At 38.0% G+C, this 6,130-nt stretch overlaps 1 protein-coding gene across 1 annotated transcript in view; it reads left to right on the top strand.

Annotated features, from left to right (window-relative positions):
- Nucleotides 1-4,862: 4,862 nt before the first annotated feature.
- Nucleotides 4,863-6,130, top strand: part of LOC136850167 (semaphorin 5c-like) — a 252,704-nt gene continuing 251,436 nt past the window's right edge. The window contains exon 1 of the mRNA XM_067123785.1: nucleotides 4,863-5,488. The gene's annotated coding sequence lies outside the window, so the exon portion shown is untranslated. The remainder of the gene's footprint in view (nucleotides 5,489-6,130) is intronic.

The raw sequence follows: 6,130 nt of genomic DNA, 5'->3' as shown, positions 1-6,130 counted from the left end.
TATAACCAAGTTCACGGCAAAATATGACATAATCATTTACCCTCAGCGTTAATTCAGCTTGCGTAGGTGTTAATTACCTTTATATTCTTGTTCACCATATATCCTTGACCCATTGGGCATCGGGCATGACTGGTAATTCCGTAATTGCTTTGTTATTTATCGGAACGTTATATAACGAACGTATTGTTAATCATACTACCACAATGCACGCAGAGAAGCCATAAGGTTTAATTAAGCCAATACAACGGACGCATTGTGGTAGCTAAATTGAGCACATTTATAAGTACAATGCGAACATTGTATTCATATGATTAGATCAACTTTCCACTTCGTTAATTTGCCCTTTTGTAATGTGCAGAGACTGCAAACTAATCTCTGATTATTTTTTAATTTTAGTTTTTCATTTTGGTTAATTGGTTTTATTTTCCACTGAAGCAACAGTCGCTGCCTTATATATTCTGACTACGGGTTCTTATGACAGTGTCTTCATAAATCACACACACACACAATCATATATATATATATATATATATATATATATATATATATATATATATATATATATATATATATATTATATATATATGTGTGTGTGTGTATGTATATATATATATATATATATATATATATATATATATATATATATATATATATATATATATATATATATATATATCATGTAATCATGAACAGTTATGTACACAGTCTCATATTTCTATATGGATTTATACTGGCGAGTATACGTATACTGTATGTGAATAAAAGGATCCATGCAGATTATGCATATACTGTTGATTTAATGAGATACAGAGATTCACTCGCATGTATATAAACACGAATTTATATAATAGCGCGTATTCATGTTCACATTTCTACATGTTAAGAGGGATGGACATACGAACGTCCCCTTAGGGGGGAGCGCTGTCAGTGCACCTCATGCAGTGCACTGTAGGCATTACTTAAGGTTCTTTGCAGCGTGCTTTCGGCCCCTAGCTGCAACCCCTTCCGTTCCTCTTACTGTACCTCCGGTCATGTTCTTTCTTCCATTTTACTTTCCACCCCCTTTTAACAATTGTTTCTCATTGCAACTGCGAGGTTTTCCTCCTGTTACCCGTTTGTAACCTTTTGCTCTCAATTTTCCTTTCAGTGCTGCATGACCTCATAGGTCCCAGCGCTCGGCCTTTGGCCTAAATTGTATATTCTTCACTTGTATCCTTTTTTGTGCTATACGTACCCACCTACACATTTTGAATAGGGAAATGGGAAAGTGAAACAGCAGATATTAGATTTACTGGAGTTTGCGTCACCATTCCTGGACATCCAACGTTTCAGCATCAACGGGAGGTCGTGTCCCTTCGCGCGTGAGCCCACCAGGTATATAAACAAAGGTAGAAAATGATAATATGATAATTGATGGAAAGCATATTTGCGTTGTCCTTCCTCTTCTTCTTCTCATTCTTCGGAAAGAATTTATGACCGCGGAAGGGTCTGTTTTGAGGAGGACGGGACAAATAAGCGTTTGTTTGTGTGAATGGGGAATGAGCGAGGTGGTGAGTCAGGTTGCGTACAAGATGAATAAAACATTCGCCTTGTCTTTGACAGAAAGCTAGTGTAAGTTATGGGGAAAATGGATGTGGGAAGTCACGCTGGGGTGGGTAAGAAGATAGATAATTGAAACCGCCGAGATGAATTGTTTGTGTTGTAAATTTGGTCTCAGAAGAACTGAATAGGTGTGAAAATTAGAGATACCTGTAACTGGTGAAAAATGTCATCTTGGGTTGCATAGATGATAGGATGGATCGGATTTTTTTTTTAAGATGGTTTGGTCATGATGGAAGAATGGAGGGCGGCATGTGAAAGTTAGAGATACGTGGAACTGGTGAAAAAAGTCATCTTGGGTTGCATAGATGACAGGATGGATCTGATTTTTTGCAGGTGGTTTGGTCGTGATGGAAGAATGGAGGACGGCATGTGAAAGTTAGAGATACGTGGAACTGGTGAAAAATGTCATCTTGGGTTGTGTAGATGACAGGATAGATCGGATTTTTTTTTAAGATGGTTTGGTCATGATGGAAGAATGAAGGACGGCATGTTGGGTGAAGAGAGTGTAGTCTGGAAGGGCTAGGAGAGAGGATAAAAGGAAGAGCTAGAAAGGAAGGGTCTCAACATGCTAAAAAGCTCGAGTCGGTACAAGATAGATGTGATTGGCGTATTCTAATAACTTTTAAAGGAAAGTTTTGATATCAGTACCAGCTTATAAACACAGTATGTAAACTTGATCCTTTTATTTCGAAAGAAACATATAAAAAGTACAGATTTTAAAGGGGTAGTTAAATATGGTCCAAAGGACAACAAAATGATACGATTGTTAGTTTTCTCATAAAAAAAGAATAATACAGATGAGGCAGATGTGTTGCGAAAACGAGATTTATGAATAAATATCTGCTATAAACAGTTCTGCTTACTCACAGGTGTCAACGGCCCTTTTTTTCGTCTTTTCGTATGGTCTTGTGTACTGTGCTTTCTTCCCAGCCATAATTATATGACGAAGATGTCTTCTGGTATGTGCCAGTCCTTCAGAAAATACCTTAATTGACGAAACAAGTCTGGACCGTATCCTCGGTTTCATATCTCCTTGTGGTTTTTCGCATTTAAATTTTGCATGTTTTAGCAATATATATATATATATATATATATATATATATATATATATATATATATATATATATATATATATATGTATACACATGTACACACACACACACACATATATATATAATGTGTGTGCATGCATGAATGTATGTATCTAGTCAAAAACCCGAAAACCTTTTGAAATAAGGAAAGGTTATAGAAGAAAATAACAAAAGAATTAACTTACAAACAAATAAATCTGTACGTACAAAAACTTCGGTACAGGTCAGATAACTAGGGCAGTGATACATAGAGCTTTAAATACCATTACAGCCTCTCTTAACCCTCCGAGAGAGAGAGAGAGAGAGAGAGAGAGAGAGAGAGAGAGAGAGAGAGAGAGAGAGAGAGAGAGAGAGAGAGAAATTGTATCCTCCAGATATTTCATGTGATGTACTGACCTCACATGACCCGTCAAGAGTCGGGTACGGGTCATGTTAAGATTGAAAGATCATACCATTTGAGAATTCTAAGCTTATTCTAGTCCTATTTGACGGGGTGAAAGGATTGGCTATATTATTATTATTATTATTATTATTATTATTATTGGTGAAGAAACCCACAGTGGTGTAAGTGTTAATATTTATTAGAAATATATATAAAGTATAAATACACTTACACCAGTGTGGATTTCTTCACTATTGACTCAATCTATTATGAGATTTTTATGAATTATTATTATTATTATTATTATTATTATTATTATTATTATTATTATTATTATTATTATTATTATTATTGCAGTTAATCTCCAGTGAACGATTTTATGTGGAACTGTGACTCATATTCTTGTCATAGCGCCACATAAAGTCGTCCACTTGAAAATAATAATAATAATAATAATAATAATAATAATAATAATAATAATAATAATAATAAATCCTTTCACACCCTTAAATGAGACTAAAATGAGCTGCCAATTCTTCCTTAATACGATCTTTCTATCCTAACATGACCTGTCACTGATTCTTGATAGGTCATGTGAGGTTGATATACAAGTCATGCAACATTTGGAAGTTACCATGTGGCCCATACACCTGAGAGAGAGAGAGAGAGAGAGAGAGAGAGAGAGAGAGAGAGAGAGAGAGAGAGAGAGAGAGAGAGGTCACCTTGATTACAGCTGATAGAAGAAAACGAGTTATTAGGTCAAAGGTTAAAATTAAGGTTAAGGAAAGAATGTTTAGAAATAAGCTGAATTGAATTGAATATTGAATATTGGCCAAAGGCCAAAGGCCAAGCACTGGGACCGATGAGGTCATTTATCGACGAAACGGAAATTGACAGTAGAAGTTTGAAAGGCGTAACAGGAGGAAAACCTCGCAGTTGCACTATGAATCAACTGTTGTTAGAGAGGGTGGAGAGTAAGATGGAAGAAAGAGAATATGAAAGGAGGTACAGTAAAAGGAAGGAAAGGGGTTGCAGCTAGGGGCCGAAGGCACGCTGCAAAGAGACGTAAGTAATGCCTACAGTGCACCGCATGAGGTGCACTGGCAGCACTAACCTTCCTACGGGGAAATAAGCTGAAAGTGGCGAGGAAGAAGGAAAAATTGAATTGTGAGGAGGAAATATGTGACAGGAGAAATAATTGCTGGAGATAACGAAATAAAAGAAATTTAAATGTATTGGAAATAGAAACAGACAAGAAAAGAAAAGCGATAAGAAAGTAATTAATGTGTTGGGAGCTGAAGGGAAGAGAAAATTCACTTTAGAAAGGGGAAAAAATAGGTTGAAGAGAGAGTATTCGCATTATGGCGAAAAAATATTAGCCGATCGCCATTAGATAATGTACTTCGTGTAAATATGGATCATACAGTAATAAGAAGAATAATGTAAGCACCGCATGTAAATAACCGAATAACACATCAAAGAAAACTGTGATAACAGAAGGAAGAAAACGAACATAACCCAGAGGGATAATAACCGGAGGCTGAAGGCCGGCCCGCGCGGCCACGAGACATCTCTCGGAAATTCCCCAGTTGGCAACTCGAGGGCATCGCCGTTGTCAACTACGGAATAACACACGTGCCCGAGTTTAGTATCCATAACTTTTATCTGGAATACCGATGGTCTATTTAAGTAAGATCTGCGCACGAGTAATTGATAATCCTTCGGCAAAGTGATTGCGGAGGGAAAGAAATGACCAAACAGGAAGAAAGCTGGGTAAATGCGGCACAGGTCAACATCCAATCCTTCCACCACAACACGGGATCGCCGAAGAGCGTCTCTCACTCTCTCTACTCACTTAGAGTATTCTACCTTGAAGTTCCTCAGTTTACCCGCAGTGGCCATTGTAGAAGGTGTGTCTTGTGCTCCCCCCTCTCGTCACGGCTTTTGCACCTGCTACAAACTTTCTTGTTTATGGACTTGGGAACTACAGGTGCTAACGGCTGGGTTGTTTTCGTGCTGCCAAGACGTTACGGCCCGTAACGTCCGGCGAACAACGTAACAGCAACACGTGACTGAAGATGACATGACACAGGTGTTAGTGTTTTGGACCCGAGTGGACACATCTCAAGTCAAGACGACCCCAGAGGTTTGACCGTCTTTTTCGAAGTTTATGTGCGTCGGGTTTCTAGACCTAGCATAGCCGTTGATTAACCTTTACCAAGGATAATAAGAAAGTGCTGTTGTAGTGTATCGTACCGTCGACTTGGACCTAAACTGGAGGTTGCAAGCAAAAGGAAATAAAAAAAAAAAAACTAAAAAAAATTATCCAACTGACGAAGGGGACACGTACCCCCTGACCGTGCAGGATTTAAAAGGATTTGTGTCTCCTTTTCCACTTGCTGGGGAGCAGCTGGTAAGTACGGCATTTAAATCTCGAGGAGTCGTTGTGTCAGTGATGCAACGGATTTTACTGCCAATGTCATGTTTGTTTGTTTCTCTTGTTTATGCTTTGTAGATTGGACCTGATTGGTGATTATGTTCATGGTTCTTGGTTTTCTTCTAATTGAAATGAACGCCGGTTAAAGTTAACCAACTGTGATTAGCCAATTTAACCGACATGGAACAGGGTACACTGCTTACGCTTCCATGTCAATAACCTGTATGATTAAATCGTGTGGTTAGTATCAACAATGCTGTTATCATTATTGCCCGGTTTTCGTTGTCGCTTACCTGTTGCTATTTGAAACCTGGACAAGGGATCAGGACGGAGTTGAAACTGTATTAATAATTCGAGTAATTCGGTACAGGTGATGTGGTATATGACGAGAAATGGATTCAGTTTAATTAGCTGAGAAGAAACAAGTACGCAGCACCGTACCATTGCAGGCATACGTGCAATTAGTCATGGTGTGCTTTTGGTTTGCTTAAGTTGGCTAATTACTCTCTCTCTCTCTCTCTCTCTCTCTCTCTCTCTCTCTCTCTCTCACACAGCACAAGGTATATTGTGGATGATTATTTCGATAGCTGATGTCTATTGATTTCAAGTTTTCTTATG

This window comes from Macrobrachium rosenbergii, chromosome 21, assembly GCF_040412425.1.
Source record: "Macrobrachium rosenbergii isolate ZJJX-2024 chromosome 21, ASM4041242v1, whole genome shotgun sequence".
In the NCBI taxonomy this organism is placed as follows: domain Eukaryota; kingdom Metazoa; phylum Arthropoda; class Malacostraca; order Decapoda; family Palaemonidae; genus Macrobrachium; species Macrobrachium rosenbergii.
This window is presented reverse-complemented; position numbering and strand designations above follow the sequence as displayed.